This window comes from Megachile rotundata, chromosome 5, assembly GCF_050947335.1.
Source record: "Megachile rotundata isolate GNS110a chromosome 5, iyMegRotu1, whole genome shotgun sequence".
Taxonomy (NCBI): Eukaryota; Metazoa; Arthropoda; class Insecta; order Hymenoptera; family Megachilidae; genus Megachile; species Megachile rotundata.
In genome coordinates, this window is record NC_134987.1 from 4,653,416 (window position 1) to 4,670,853 (window position 17,438).

General features: G+C 29.0%; 2 long non-coding RNA genes across 5 annotated transcripts; one reads left to right on the forward strand and one right to left on the reverse strand.

Annotated features, from left to right (window-relative positions):
* The first annotated feature begins 1,513 nt into the window (after positions 1-1,513).
* Positions 1,514-5,672, forward strand: LOC105662426 (uncharacterized). Of its 3 annotated transcripts, XR_013038215.1 has the most exons (4): positions 1,514-1,750; positions 4,456-4,721; positions 4,801-5,018; positions 5,107-5,672. It is a non-coding gene; the product is annotated as an uncharacterized LOC105662426 (long non-coding RNA). The 3 variants fall into 3 exon arrangements; XR_001095937.2 differs by lacking the exon at positions 1,514-1,750 and having other exon boundaries at positions 3,721-4,721; XR_001095938.2 differs by lacking the exon at positions 1,514-1,750 and having other exon boundaries at positions 3,721-4,622.
* Positions 5,673-8,913: 3,241 nt separating this feature from the next.
* LOC105662424 (uncharacterized) lies at positions 8,914-17,424 on the reverse strand. Of its 2 annotated transcripts, none has more exons than XR_013038175.1 (4): positions 17,334-17,424; positions 12,155-12,362; positions 11,397-11,476; positions 8,914-11,013 (listed from the first exon to the last, which is right to left on the reverse strand). It is a non-coding gene; the product is annotated as an uncharacterized LOC105662424 (long non-coding RNA). The 2 variants fall into 2 exon arrangements; XR_013038176.1 differs by lacking the exon at positions 17,334-17,424 and adding an exon at positions 13,232-13,365.
* Between the last annotated feature and the right edge of the window lie 14 nt (positions 17,425-17,438).

Here is a 17,438-nt window from a genome sequence, read left to right on the forward strand (position 1 = left end):
CGCGATCTCTCGTGCTCGTTTATGACAAGCAACCGTAATCGCGTGCATATTCCAATATGCACTTGATCACAGAAGTTCATATCTACGATCTGTATATTCACTTTCAAGTTTCATTGCATAATATTGCTGGACCGGTAGCAAAACAGATACCCTCCGTTGGTCATGGCCGACATAGATTGTGCGGAACGTGTGGATTATTCTACACACATTCTGGGATTTGACTTAAGAAATCGAAGAGAACTTTAATTTCAAAATTTTCAAAATACCAGTTTCTTACATTCCTAAATTTCAAATTTAATATATTTCTTAATTTCAAAAATTACAAAAAACCACTGAATTTATAAATTTTCATGCTAACATGTTTCCTAATTTCCTAGCTGCGGAAATACAAGTTAATTCCTAAATCCCGAAATCTATAAGTTGCGAAATAGTTAAATTTTTATATCCTCTTTATAAATACTGAAATGCTTATCTCCCAAAATTCTTGAATCCTTAAATTTCTACGTATATTTTAGAATCCCATGCTCTCAAGTTCCGATTCTCCCATATTCTTATATTTCTAAATTCTCAAATTCTCTAATCTCTAAATTTCTAAATCCTTAATTCTCCACATTCCCCAATCCCCAAATCCCCAAATCCCCAAATCACCAAATCCCCACATTACAAAATCACCAAATCTCCAAATCCCCAAATCCCCAAATCCCCAAATCCCCAAATCCCCAAATTCTCAAATTCCCAAATTTCCAAATCCCCAAATCCCCCAATCTCCTAATCCCCAAATCACCAAATTCCCAAATTCCCAAATTCCCAAATTCCCAAATTCTCAAATCATCAAATCGCCAAATCGCCAAATCGCCAAATCATCAAATCGCCAAATCGCCAAATCCCCAAATTCCCAAATTCCCAAATCATCAAATCGCCAAATCGCCAAATCCCCAAATTCCAAAATTCCCAAATTCCTAAACTCCCAAATTATCAAATCGCCAAATCGCAAAATTGCCAAATCCCCAAATCCCCAAATCGCCAAATCCCCAAATTCCAAAATTCCCAAATTCCTAAACTCCCAAATTATCAAATCGCCAAATCGCCAAATTGCCAAATCCCCAAATCCCCAAATCCCCAAATCACCAAATCGCTAAATCGTCAAATTTCCAAATCTCTAAATCTCCAAATCCCCAAATCCTCAAATTGCTCAAGTTCCAAATTCTTAAATTTCGAAATCCCCGAATTCCTAAATTTCATCATTTTCGACTCCTCCGATTTCAAAGTTCAAAATACCATAATTCTAAACTTCATACTGAAAAATGATATAGTTTCCCGTCTGCTGATCGAGATCTAACGAGCGAGGGGTTCAACAGCACTTCTGGACAGTTACGTGCCTTGACCGAGTTTAGCGTAGCCCCACATTAACGTGCAACGATATTATTCAATCGACAAGTCGCGAGGAGGTCATTATTTGCTCGGGCGATAAGATAGACAGCTCATTTTCGCCGGCAAAAAATGTCCCCCTTACCGATCATTTTTATCTCATGCTCACGGCGGACGCCATGATACGAACGTGGTCACGTGGATCACAGGGGCTGCATGTAGTCTAAGTAGAAACCGAGATGCTGGGTCATGTGATATCATGTTGCGACGCGTCTGCACAAAAGCTTAGGTTACATCACGTTGCACATTTGGACCAGCGACCGGTTGCAACGAAAACGAGATCGCGAGCTGTGTATTTTACGGAAACACGATCCTGTTCTAGGTTAGAAGAATTGTGGCTGACTGTTCGGTTTGAGAATTTTAAGAAACACTAGATTCGCTAGAGGCCAATGAAAAAAGGCTTCTGTCGCCACGTCTTAGGAATATTGTAAATGATCTAAATGTCCTAATGGTCAAATGATTTAGGAAGCAGTTTTGATAATTAGAAATAGCAATAGTAGTAGGGTATAGTAGTTGAGTATTAATAACAGTAAAGTAGTAGTAGTCGCAGAGTAGTAATAATAGTGAATAGTAATAATAATGGTGCAGTAACAACAGTTGAGTAGTAATAAGAGAAAAGTAATAATAATAGTGAAGTCATACATAATAGTAATAGAGTAGTAGTAGTAGTGAGTAGAAATGATAATACATAGAGTAGTAACAATAGTTGACTAGTAATAAGAATAGAGTAATAACAATCATAGAGTCATATCTTGTAATAACAGTGTAGTAACGGTAATGTGTAGGAATACTAGTGAAGCAGTAATAGCTGTAAAGCAATAATAGTAGTAGGGTAATAATAATAGTAAAGCGATGACAGTAATAGAGTAGTAATAGCAGTGGAGTAATAATAGTTGTAGAGTAGTAATAGTAATAAAGTAGTAATAATAGTAATAATAGTAGTAGAATAATAATAGGTCTGGAGTAATAACAATACTAGAGTAGTAACAGAGTAATAATTATACTAGTGTAATAATAACAGTATAGTAGTATTAGTAGTGAATAGAAGAAATAAGAGTAGTATTAATAGTGAGTGACAGTTATAATAGAGTAGTAATAATTGATCAAATGTAAAGTTACTAAAGCTGTAAGATAAGTTATATACAAAATACTAGTGTATACTACATAAATGAACGATTTGAAAATATGGAAAATAAATATTACAAACGATCAAGAAAATAATTTAGATAACTACAAATTCTTTTACATTTAGACAATGTAAAATTATAACTAAATGCATTTATCCGACAGGATAAAATTTCTACTTTTAAATGAAATAACAAAAACATTTGTAAAAGAAAAAGTTTTAAATAAATTAACAAGGAAACATCGAACCGGGACACAATGATTTTAATGAAACTTATGTAAAAGATAGTTCTCAAGAAAATATTTGATAGGCCTTCTTTTTTATCGTCCATCGTTCATATTGAAGGGATAAAAATAGGCCTCAAAGTTAAGTATGCATGTGTGATGTTCTTAAAAATAAATATTGTGTATCAAATATAAAAGCTAACTCATTCATCAGCTGGACCACTGATTTCTTAAAAATTAAAACACACTATACAGGGTGTTACCTGTAACGCTACTCACGATTTTTCTCCCACTTGCAGCCACCTTACGAAAAAATGTTTAGGACAATATTTGCAGGGTGTGAAGTGCACAATAGATATTAGTAAAGCAAATTTTTAAAACAGTTTGTTCTCTTGGCAAAGTCAAGGTCACCTTGGGTTTTTTAAATAGGAACATACATTTTTTTTTATTCATAGTTTTAGAGGACATCGAGACGAATTCAAAACATATATTACATGATATTTTTACTAACATATTACTCGATTTACAGAAGTGGAAATGTGAAGTAAAAGACCGGAATATTACGCGATGGAAGACGGCATACATTTTGAACATGTAATTAAAGTGTATTTTTCTTACATTCTAGTCGTGTGTTTACATTCAGTAATCTCTTTGGAACCAAATAATGGTTACACTACCAAAGTCAAAAGCTAACTACTTAACATTTCCACTTCTGTAAATCGAGTAATATGTTAATAAAAATACCATGTAATATATGTTTTGAATTCGTCTCGATGTCCTCTAAAACTATGAATAAAAAAAAATGTATGTTCCTATTTAAAAAACCCAAGGTGACCTTGACTTTGCCAAGAGAACAAACTGTTTTCAAAATTTGCTTTACTAATATCTATTGTGCACTTCATACCCTGAAAATTTTATTCTAAACTTTTTTTCGTAAGGTGACTGCAAGTGGGAGAAAAATCGTGAGTAGCGTTACAGGTAACACCCTGTATGTATAGTACGTTAGTGATTGTTGATACTAATACTCCCCACAGGTTAGCAACTCCTCTACAATTGCTTGACTTAAATCCTAACGAATATGTAAGGGCGAAACTCGAAAAAAATGTGCGAAAACGTGATATAATACTTGAAAGAAATATTAAAAAGAGAATGGTGTAATATAGAACCTGACTTCGTTAAAAGTTTGGTGTTATCAAAGCCCAATATATTACGTGAAGTGATTCGCCGGAAGGGTTATCATACAAAATATCAATTTATAAAATTCCTACTAAAATAATTGCAACAACAATTAAGTATACGAATACTGTTGTCCCGGCGATTTCTTACAGTCTCGTGAATTTCAAGTTACTACATGATGTTTCTCCCTTTGGTTTTGGGTCATTTGTTGCTATAAGTATTATGTTTAATATACAGTTATGTATGATTAAATATACTTAATAATATAAAAAATGTTCTTTTTATTTCTATATTTCAAGTATACGAATACTTTTGTTTTCCACTGTAAGTAAGTACAGTATTCTCTGATTGAATGTAGCGAAAGGGTTAATCTTTTAAGACGAACCCTGAGTGTATCGCAACGCAGAATCCGTTATATTTCTTTGTTACAATCGGACAGCAGTTATGAACAGAGTGAAGATTTACTTAATACCTGCGTCATAATTTCTCTTAAATTTACAGGTCCACAAACAGACCCTTCGGTTCCTTTTCCAACATCGAGGGTTTACCTAGATTTAGACATCCAGGCTTAATCCTGCAATAAAGTTTCAAACTACCTAAACAAAAAATCGGAAGGGCTGTAGTGTTTCAGGGTACCAAAGTGTGCGTCCTTTACAATTTTTTTTAATGTAAGAAACGTTATTTTTCTTTACTGCAATAGACAATAGATTTGCTATTTTTGGTGTACAAAAATTGAGATCATGATAAAGTAAAGTGATTTTGCTGAAGTAAATATAATCATTGATTAATCACTGATTGGTAAATGGTTATAATTAGTATTATTGTAAAATTGTATACTTATTTGAGGTGTTCCAATTCAATTTCTTCAAAGAATATAAAAAATACAGAGAAATGATTGTAACAAAAGTTCACTAGTATCTAAATGAATATAAGAGAGGATTATGACGGAGTTTGACGAAAGGAGGCTGGATGAAAGAAGTGTAATGTGAAATTGAAAAGTCAAGGATGCAAGGGAAAGCTGTTCCCGAGAACAGGACTAGCCTTGAATCTACCATAAACTGAAAGTATGTGTTGAGAAACGGTGTCCTTAATAATTCTCCGTAATTTTAAGTTATTAGAGTTTCGAGGCCTTCACGACCTGGTTTATTGCAGTTAATGGTGTTCGAAGCTTACGAATGTGAGCTTTGATCTACAGAAAAGTATTCCCTGATGATACCTAATTAAATATGAAGGAAAACTAGCTGATAAAATTATCTGGAATGGTCGGCAAAACGGTGGAAATATTTTCTTGCTAGACATGGTTTATACCTGCTAATTTTAAACAGTTTTCACTTCAATCTTTTAACCTCGGAGCGCCGAAAGAACGTTTGAAATGTTGCTGTTTTATATGTTGTAATACTTTTCTATGTACGGGGTATCCCTGCACTGACGGTTGAAGACAGATGATTTTATATGTTATAGTTAGTCAAAAATATAAAATAATATTTTTTATCTAGATCTAGAGAAAATTAAAATGGGAGATTTTTTGGGATATTTCTTACAATTAGATGTGTTCATGACAAGAAAAATGAGAGTTTTTACAATTTTTCTATTAAATCTGTAATCTAATATTAAATTCTATTAACCTGTAATTCTATTAAATCTGTTAATGTAATAAATCTTAATGTAAATACTATAAAATTACTATTAATTAGTGTCCTTTATAATGTTATTATTTATATACGTATTCAACACGGTACACGTTAGTATTTCAACAAAATCATGAAGAGCAATGACGGATAATAATATATAGTAATACTTTGCTATAAAGTACTATAAAGTATAATAGTACTATTAATAGTTTATTAATTTATGACATTCACTAATTTTAATACTTACTACTAAAAGAATTAAAAAGTGTCGTTTTGTACTGTATAAAAATTGTTGACAAATATTTTAAAGAGCCGTTTTTAATTTTTATAAAAATGATATAACACATGAGATTTTATTCTACATTTCTGCTGTATTTTTTCATAAGGTGAAGTGAGGTAAGTTCGTAAATGGGGCAAGTGCGTATACGGGCTATTTTTATTTCAATATGAGCGAAATTTTTCCATTTAGTATGTTTGTTTCCTTGTTTTGTTTCACTATATCCCCTTTTATATTTCAGCTAAGAGTACTTGTTTGCAGTGTAGAGTACTTGCATAACGTAGTAAAAAGCATTTTATAGCAGATTTATTAATAATTCTGCTCTCGCCCCATTGCATATGAAATATAGTTTCAAAGTATTTTTAACTTCAAGTTACGCTCTTTCCCCATTTTCGGGGAAAGTGCAGAGCAGTTGATATTTTAAACAATTTCCTATCAAAATCAAAATGTACGAGGAAAATTAAGGTTCTAATTATTAATTAATTAAATAGTAGTAATTGTGCAAAGCGTTCGATATCGACAACGTTGAGTATTTACATAGCAGACTGAAAATACTTACATTTAAATATCAACTTTACAAAAACCAGTCTGCACTTACCCCACTTCACCTTATAAAATAATTTCCGTCCTGTATACCACTACTACTAGAATATTCTATATTATTTTTTGCAGCATGAAATCTTGTTGTTTGAAGCTTCAGTTTAAAATTTTAACAATTCTAGTTTAATATTAATTTCAATAGAAATAGCACTGGATTAGTTATTTCAGATCTGCCACTGCACTCTTTTCTTGCATAAAATTATATTTGGTATTTAATTTTAAGTTATTGATATTTCTATAATTAGTTTTATTTATGTTTTAAGATTTATTATTAAATATATATATATATATATATATTAAATATATTAAATATATTAAATATATATATATATATATATATATATATATATATATATTATATATATAATATATATTATATTATATATATATATATATATATATATATATATATATATATATATATATATATATATATATATATATTATTCATACTAAAAATCATTAAAATTGCTTCACTGATCTCGAAAATATCGCAATTTTTCCATTTTACCCTCACATTTTGGGGGGTTGTTTCATACCCTAAATATGTTTTACCGCAGATAAAAAAAATACGTGTCCCCTAATTTTTCATGTACTATAACATATCCAAATTTCATAAAAATCAGAGAGTGACACTTAGGTAGGTTTACTTGTAAGAAAAAAAATTGTAAAAAGTTAAAAAGAAATATTCAGAATATTACAGTTATTTTAACAATAAATTTTTAATCGATTATTAATAATTTTAATATGTCCCATTTTTATTTAAATAGATAATTGCATAACTTTAACTGAATACATGAATTTAATTAACAGGGTTAAATTCGTTGACATGAGATTAACCTCCGATAAATTTTTTATCAACGATGAGGTTTATATTACTCATGTTAATAAACATCTGTTTTAATTTAATTGTGACTTTACTGCAACTCTAAACTTTAGCGATATTATTTCTGATTTATACATTAAATTTCTTGGAAAGAATTGCTAATACCTCTGTCGACCTCTGTCTGAAATATTTTACTGAAATATTCGTTTTCGATCCTCGATATCTTAATGTGTTTTACAAAATTATCTCTAAATTGCTGTAGGCAATTGATAATCTAATGCGAAAATGAACATTCGAACGATTAAAGTCATAAAGCGATATTGTAATTTAATTTATTATGGAAAATAGAAGAAACTGTCAGATTTAAAATGCATAAACAGAATATAGCATTCATATTTGAATGCTATGTCATCTTGAAACATATTATTTTATATTAAATTTCGAATTAATTGGTCTAAATTAATTTAATTAATTGATACGAATTAAATTAATTTAATTAAAATTAAATTTAATTTGAAATTTAATTAAATATTTAATTAAAACACAATATTATTCTGTATTAGAATGATTTTTCTTTATTAAAGTGCTATTTCTTGTAGATAATATAAAAATACAAAATATAAAACATAAAAATCAGTCGTTAATTTTCTATTATCCCCTTCTCATGCCATTTATTTATCAGATGCGTCAGTCAAGACCAACTATTCAGGGCTATAACATTAAAACGAACAAAGAAAATTAAAATGTTGCAACTATTTTATATTAGGGGATCCTTGATAACGCAATTTATAGTTGGACCTAAATTTGAAGTTAAAGAGAATTTCAAAGAATAAGTTTTGTCACATTTGAGCAGTAAGTGCGTCACGAGTGAGACTCGTCAAAGCCCGTGGAACAGGTTAATAATATTTATTTGTATAACAGGTTTTGAACAAAAGAAGGATACATTTTTCTCGTCGGATTTTAGTGTTAACATTGAAAATAATGTTTTGGACAATGAAATTGTTGTCTCGTATACTGTTTATGGTATCACTTATAAGATGAAGTGTGGTATGTGCAGACTGGTTTTTGTAAAGTTGGTATTTAAACGTAAGTATTTTCAGTCTGCTATGTAAATACTTAACGCTGTCGATATCGAACGCTTTGCACAATTACTACTATTTAATTAATATTAACTAGGACCTCAATTTTCCATGTACATTTTGATTTTGATAGGAAATTGTTTAAAATGTAATACTCTGCACTTTCCCCGAAAATGGGGTAAAAGCGTAATTTGAAATTAAATACATTGAAACTTTATTTCATGTCCAATGGGGCAAGAGCAGAATTATTAACAAATCTGGAAAAACCTTCAATTCTGAAGAGCAAGTCAGGCAGGCTGTTGAAAGCTTCTTCCAGTCCAAACCAACCACATTTTACAAGGAAGGAATTGATAAACTACCAGGAAAATGGGAGAAGGTTATAGAAAATAGTGGTGAATATATAATAAAATAATATAATTTTGTTGCTTAATGAGAACGAAATAAATGTCTGATAAAAAAACGGAAGTTACTTATGACTCGACCTAATACTTTTTACTGCACTATGCAAGTACTCTATATTGCAAACAAGTACTTTTAGCTGAAATATAAAAGGTGATATAGTGAAGCAAAACAACGGAACAAACATATTAAATGGAGAAATTACGCTCATATTGTAATAAAAATAGCCTGTATACGCACTTGCCCCTTTTACGAACTTATCCCACTTCACCTTAACGTGCGTTTAAATGGAAGCTATTGCAAAACTAAACATTTTCAAAAATATAGAATATCGAAATTACTAAATTTAGAAACTACAAATTTTTTAAATTTCTGTAACAGATGTAATTGCAATAAAAGAGATATTATACATGATTATTGTAATAATAATTTTGCGAATTCGAAAGCTTGCGACTAACTTCCTTTTGAACATTAAGTTTCTAACCAAATATTCTTACATCGATCCAATAATCACGATAATATAATATATTACACCATAATATCCAAATACTAATGTGAGTCATCGTACGTGTATGAAAACATGAGCAGTCGAGTCTGCCAGACAATACTAGCGATAAACGTATGAAAACATTTATGTAATATCACATTACTCTTTGCTACAGATACGTCGTATGGCCGGTCGTTTGTGTATCAGTTTACTTCGGATTAAAGTCACTTGATTTTTGTTCTTGAAATAATATTTTATACATACGTACAAGATGTTTAGACTAACGGCATAACGTTGATACTTCAGCCATTTGTAATAATGCGATAAAAGAGGTTAGGCGTAGATACGTTTTCTACTTTCGTAAATACGAAACATGCCGTTATTATCGATAAATACTACGTTCCAAAATTTATTGAACTACAGAATTTTACAAAAATTTTATTATTCACACTACAAAATTTATAAATCGAGTTATACATTATAAATTTATAAATTACATGTGGGTTATTCCACGCCAAATCGATCACATTTAGACGTGACCATCTGCGATTTTGCTCTAATCAAAATATGTTACAGTCCATGAGAAATTGGGGGGGGGTTTAAGTCATTATTTTGCCGATTTCGAATTTGTTAAGGAATTTTCTTTGAAAAAAAAAATCTATTTTGATCGGTTGTTTTATACCACTGGTTCCAAAGTAAGCTTATCGTACGACTCACCTACCTAAAACAGAAGTACCCCGCGACTTTTCCAGCTTGTAGTGACATCAGTTTTCGAGCATCTATCGTTTTGAAGCGCTCATTTCAAAGACAAAGCTTCAAAGAATATGACATATTTTTTTAAAGCTTAAAGTCTTTACGCTCCTTATTGAAGAAAACGCAAATAAAGAATGTATTTAAATTTTGCAACATTTTAACAAATTGACAGAATTAAAAAAAATATTTTAAAATAGTCTAATCCTTTATGAATAAAACAGAAAAAAATTTAGCTAAATCGGTTGAATAGTTTCTGAGAAAAAAATTCGTAAGGAAAGCCCATTTTCGCAAAAATGGGCAAAAATTGCCAACTTTGAAGGTTTGTTATACCTTAACAAATTCGGAATCGGCAAAATGATGACTTCAACCCCACCTCATTTCACATGGACTACAACATATTTTGGTTGGAGCAAAATTGCAGATGGTGACGTCCAAAAGTGATCGATTTGGTGTGAAATGAACCATATACAATATTACAATAATGTATGTATAATAAACTAGTGATCAACGTTTTTATAAATCATTAGTAAAAAAAATGATAAAATTTGTATGTTAAAGAAGGGATGTCTTTTAGGCTAGATTAGGTTAAAATCAGATACAGTGGTAACACTGGAAACCATTATTTTTAACAACTTTTTCATTTTCTACGATTTGTAATCTATCGTTGCTGTCCTATGTATGAAAACATGAATAGTTGTTCTTTGAATTATCGCATAAACAAAAATCGATAGCAATGTATATGTGCTTTCTAATTATAAGTGTAGGATTCTTCCATAAATGTAATCATTACCGTAGTTTTTTTCCATAATGTAACCGTTACTGTAGGTTTTTTCCATAAAGTAACCGTGACCATAGGTTTTTTCCATAAAGCAGACGATAGTCTTTTATTGACGACGGGTTGCGATCTGCAAAATTCTGGGAGTCAGTCGTATTTTTGCGCTCCTGAAGGAAACAGTCATGGATAGCAGTGCCGCTCGAAGTATTGTTCTCCTTTGTGTGTGTTTATTCTTAAACAAATTGTTAATTTTCCCGTTAAATATATTTTTGTTTCCCCCTTCACCTTCATATCCTACATAAAAGTATATCATTTTCCGTGTTTGAGTACTGTGACTTAATTTTCAATTACAAATTTTATAACGATATATTGGTGTTTTTTAAAAAAGAACTTTTTGATGTGAACTAAAGTATGAATATGTAAATGGTTGTTTTTTAATTAGTTCTAGCAATGTTAGTAATCTCTAATATTTTTCTTTTAATGCATTCTAGCAATTTTAGTAATCTGTGATATTTTTTTTAAATTCATCCTAGCAGTTTCAATAGTCTGTAATATTTTTTTCAATTCATCGTAGCAGTTTCAGTAATATATAATATCTGTAACATTTATACATACCGTAGCATACATACCGTAGCAAAACCAGACGGGTAAAATCGGACATCCGGTTTTTGAACAAGATGTGTCTCCCTAGAATTCTAAAGAATTGAATGAATTGAAATGTTACAGACGTTGGGGACACTATTGAGTATTCTATCCGGTTTTACTTTGACCATAGGGTAAAATTGTACACTCGTAAGTGCAACAATGGAAAATCGATATTTTTTTAATTTTCCCCCTTAACAATGTCAGATTAACCAATACGTAAAACAAGCTTAGAACATTAAATGAAAAAGAACTGCAAAAATTTGTTCCAATTTAAAATCATTAAAATTTTTACAACTATTTCAACAAGATTTATAATCTTTTGAATTGCTAAAACTATTTTATAATGATTTAAAATTGTTCAAACCGTTAAAACTATTTTAAGAGGAAATCAAATCTTTTAATTTGTTAAAGATTTCAAGTTGTTCAAGTTGTTAAAATTATTGATGTAAAATGATTTAAAATCCTACAAATTGTTAAAACAATTTTGAAAAGATTTAAAATCTTTGAAATTGTTAAAACTATTGAGATAAAATAATTTAAAATCTTTGCAATTGCTAAGACTATTTTAAAAAGATTAAAAATCTTTTAAATTTTTGAAACTGTTTTATAAAGGTCTTAAATTGTAAAAGGACTTTTAAAAATAAATTTCGCTGTTAACTGGTTAAAAAATGATTGTAAATCGTTAAAAGATAATGCATATTGTTAGCACGAACACCCAGTGTACTTACACTGGTTATTCAGGAGAAGCGGAATTGTGTCTCATCTCCAGGGGATTTCTCCATAATTTTATAAACATGTGTGTGACATGTGTCACTGTCATTTTCACACGCGTAAATGTTTATGACTGCATGTGGTGCTGTCGAGCAAATGGGGTCTGTTTAGGTCTTCAATCCATTTTACTTTGTCGCTGCAAGCATGCTTTATTGCCTGGAACATCTGAAAATTGTTGTTCCTAATGCGATTAACTTTTCAATACTTTCTATGAAGATTGCTTTGTTAATTCATTTTTTGTTGTGTTATCATTTGTAACAGGAAAGAGTCGTTTACCTTTGTAGTCGGAAGTAATAATTTCATGTGTGAAATTGCTTTGCACAAGTTTTATATAAAAACTAGTAATATTTTACTAAGGATACTTTTTATTAATTTATTATCTTTATCATGTAATTAAAATAATTTCTTTTTGCGTTTAATGAAGATGATTCTATGGGACATTTAGTTAATATTAAACCAGTAAAAATGATATTAGATTTCTCATAATTAAAAAAATTATTAAAAAGGTTTTGTCAGAATTAGTGCAAATTTCAATAAATTAGTTTACGTATCATCCCCCATTTATTTACTTTTCTACTTTAATTTCAGTTTAAAGATAAATGCTTATTAAATAATGACCATTACAAAATAAATCTAATGCTAATGATATTATAGAATTTTAAACAACTTTATTTTCAATAAAATTAATTTTCCTTACTATTGAATAATTCTGTATTTTTAACGCAGTAATAAAAATATTGTATACAGACAAAAAACAGATTGTTGATACTCACGTTTATTTAAGAAGAAAATGTTTAGTTATTAAACAACGGCTAAAAATATTTTCCAATAATTTATGAAATTTATAATAATAATATTTTACTGTAATAGAAGAAATAAGCTGGTGCAATAGCAACAAAAATGCAGATATTTTAAAAATTTGAATTTTGTCTAAAAAAATGTATTCAAATTGCAAAATTAACCTGGCTGAGTACTATTTTGCATTTATTTATCGTATATCTTCAAATTTATCGCTAGGCTATAAATAAACCTACTTAAACAGGAGAAGTGTGGATTCCAGATTTATCTTGATGCACATAAAAAGCATATCAGGTTTACAATCATAACAAAGCGAAAATACACGAATAATTTAATAAAACATGAAGTACTAGGTTATGCAACTATTTCGTTCACGTGTTATTAATTTTGTACAGAACTTACCATCTAATTTATAGCGTAATTACCATTTTATTCTATATCAACAATTCGTTAGTAATGGAAATATTGTTATGCTACAAAGATAATTACTTTTCTTGTTAAGAAAGTTTTATGTCAACTATGTTCAAATTTTCAATTTGTATGTTGTTCTGTAAAATTTTGAAATAATCAAGATAAATCTAAATCATATAGAAAAAGAATATGATAGGTATAGTAAAAGCAATAAAATTGTAATAATGTTTATTATTACAACATTATTATCATATTATTACTATTTTGCTATAAATATAGATTATCGTACATTTATTTCCTTTTGCCATTTTCCATTTGAAAATTATACATTGCCAATTGTGAACAGTGTTCTGATATATTAATTTGATTATATAATGCAAGTTTTTAATACAGCATTTATTCGTTAAGTTATAATTATAGGTATAGGTGGATTTTCTATACTTTTTAATATAAATGAGAAGTATTTTTAATGTAGATAAAAAGCATTCACGTATATAGCATTTAACGATCTATACTGTTACAGTTTGTAATTCAGTATTTTGTTGGTTAATCCTTTATATTTTTAATACAGATTAAAAACAATAAAATATGTAGAATGTAAGTCCGTAAGTATGCAAGTAATCTGTAGTTTTTACGAACATGTACTGTTTAACTCTATATTTTTAATATCTATTTCAAAATAATTCAATTTTTCATTTTCTGCAGTCGATTATTTGAAGAATCAGTCATATTAAACAAATTGTTAGTTAATTCGTATGAAAACCATTCTTCATGCTTATCAGCGATTAATTTAAATGAAATGAAACTGATTTATGAGAAATGATAATCTATCTTGTTGTATATCTTGATTTTATTTAATTAAATTCGCTGTTCTACTAACGTAAATCAGGTTTACTCTTTGTTATGTACGTTTCGAATTGAAACCTCCACTATTCAGTGTCTATGCGTAGGTTTCAGAATAATAAAAAAGTAATTGATCTTGCTATGAAAAATTACAGTGCAAATGAGAGAACTAAGGCCGTCCGCCTACAGCATAAGCAAAGATATAGAGTGTAAATAAAGATACCGTTCGATAAAGAATAAATGTTCGTCTTTTTTTTGGTTATATTTAATATGCGAGTCTGAATGCACTCGTTTCATCTAGGAACATAAACTTAGCCTTATATACATTTATCGCAAAACGGTTATAAAATGTTTGAAACAGAAACAGTCCTGAGAAGAAACAATCGTTATAAAACTAGTCACGTTATATAATAATCCTACTTTACTTAGAATTTTATTTTAGGACTTTACGTAGTTTGTGATCCAAAATGGAAGATGAAGCGCTTATTAACCAAACTAGTCATTTTGTTGGTACAATTGAAATAGGACATGTAAAAATCTAGTTATAAGTGGCTCTAATGTAAAATAAAGTTATAGAATAATAAATTATACAAAAGCGTTATTTTGTTACCTTGTACAAATGTTATAACGTTATACGAATATCCCACTTTACTGTTCTTTATGATCCGCATTGCAGGATGCAGTGTTCATTTTGTAAATTATTCATTCCATTCGAAGAACCTGATTAGAATATGTAAAAATCTATTTAGAAATGATTTGCTTGACCTTAACGTAAAGTTATAAAATAATAAATTAGATTGTATTACGTAATTCTACTTTTACTTTGTTAATGTCCAAAATGTAAGATGCAAAGTTTATTTTCTAAATGGTATATTATATTGGACCATTCTAATTAGAACGTATAAAAATCTATTCAAAAATTATTTGCTTAATAGTAACATAAAAGAAAATTATAAAATAATAAATGACGTTATATAACAATCTTATTTATCGCAGTTTATGATCTAAATTGTTAAATATTTATTAGATGTCACTGCAGTGGTAATCCAGCAAATTATTTGTTGTATTTCTACAATTTAATGAGACTATGTAACAAAACTATTTGACACTGATTTGACTCGGCTATGAAGTAAAATTTCATATCATTTTTCAATTAAACAGTAATATTACTTCATGGATCGAATCTAACATGAATAAATTTCTAGGTAAATAATTATATCTAATGTTAAATCATTAGATAAATAATTAAATACTAATTATACAACTAGATGTGCAAAAAACGGTTCAATAATATATTCAAACATATTTTTGCTTAATTTTTGTTTATCATTAATTCGTATTATTACTTTAATATTGTCATCTTTAATTTTTTAAATATTACGTTTAATCTTTTTTTTTGAATTCCGATAGCGTTTCAAATCGTGCATAAAAAATCTTATAGTAAACAGGATCTAAAGTTATTACAAATTGCGAACAAGGAAAGTGCGATCTGAATAATCTGATCGTTTTATCCAAAAAATTTTAATAGAAGTATTTGGCAATTTTTTATTTTCATTACTTTATTTCTTCAAGACGGAAACAGCCCTTAAAGATTAATGTATTCCTATTTTCTTATACATCTTGAAAATTATAGCAATTATAAAAATGTTAAACTGATTTCTGTACTCTATAATACTGTGGAATGAAATTGTTAAAAATATTTTGCTTAAATAAACGTCTTCTATCCACCCTTAATTTTCAAAATTGCAATTTTATCAGGATAAAAAAACTGTACACAGTTCTTTTTTTTATAAAAATAGGTATATTAAACTTATGCAATAACATTGATAACTTTTTAACTATCAAATAAATTTGATAATATAATATTGTATTATATAATTCTAAGAAAATATGATGCAACTGATTGGTTACCTCAACCATTAAGTCTTAATGCTTGCATGCATTCTTAGCTCTATTTCTTGCAACTATCAAGATTATACTATGTGTACTATGCACTTATATATAATTTTACATTCCATATTGTATATTATACAATTCGTCGTTATACCATAATGAATGAACTATGAATGCATTGTGCAACAAGCATCTAAAAATATATATGTAAGCTTTTTCAGATGCTTGTTATTTGTAATTATAAAACAAATATAAATAAATCCATTTGCTATCGTGATCCCCAAATGGGGATATAAATACATACTTTTTTCTTTGTCATTTGCAGTAGGATTATATTTAATGAAATGCATATAGAGCGTATGTTCTTACATTCTATTATTCAAACTTATTTATTTTTTCAATGTTATTTATAACAATATTTGACATATTTACAATCGATGTAAAATTATCTTGGGATGCATAAAATTTGGCATTTAATGGGTTCAAGTTTCTTTCAATAAGAAATTTGTTATTCAAACTTTAAATTTTGGTGTGCTTATAATCAATCATTTTTTATTAAATCAAACCTTGAAGAGGATTTAAAAAAAGCAGGTCGTTTAGAACGTTGTCGTTAGAAACGTTGTTATATCGAAGGTGTGTATAAATTTATCATAAATTACTCCAGATGCATAGTGATTAACACTAAAAATACAAAACCAGTCAAATGGCCAATTCACATGTTTCTTATCTTAAACTACAGAATTCGTTAAAATTGTTTTCTTGAAATGTGTATTAATGTATATCAAGATAAAGGATTATTGTGTACATTAATTTATGTTTTATCAATCGTTTATTTCCTTACTTTGTTTTTCATTTCGAATTAACCGATTTATCGTTAAATAAATGTACTGAAATTTGATATTGCTACTGTCAAAAGTTAATCAGTTGATATTGAGTTCTACAGTACGTTATGATTAGTGAGTTGTTATGATAAAGTGAAAATACTAAAACAAATTTTTTATTGTATTTGAAAATGAAAGTACACAAAGATTGTAGTCTCATGATCGGAAGTTCCAAAACTATTGATGTACCGACTTATGGCGGGAAAACCCCAAGTTTTAGGACACCATGACAATGATCCGGACATAATTAACATTTATTGTACTGGCACGCTGTAAGCTTGTCTTTCAAAATCGAAATCCTTGAACCTACCTGAGGGGGCGAAACGCTAGTCCAGCTTCTCTCTTTCTAATTCGGCGACTGACAGCGGATTGGCTACAACTACATCGTAATCTTAGAATTACCTTGTTTCTACGA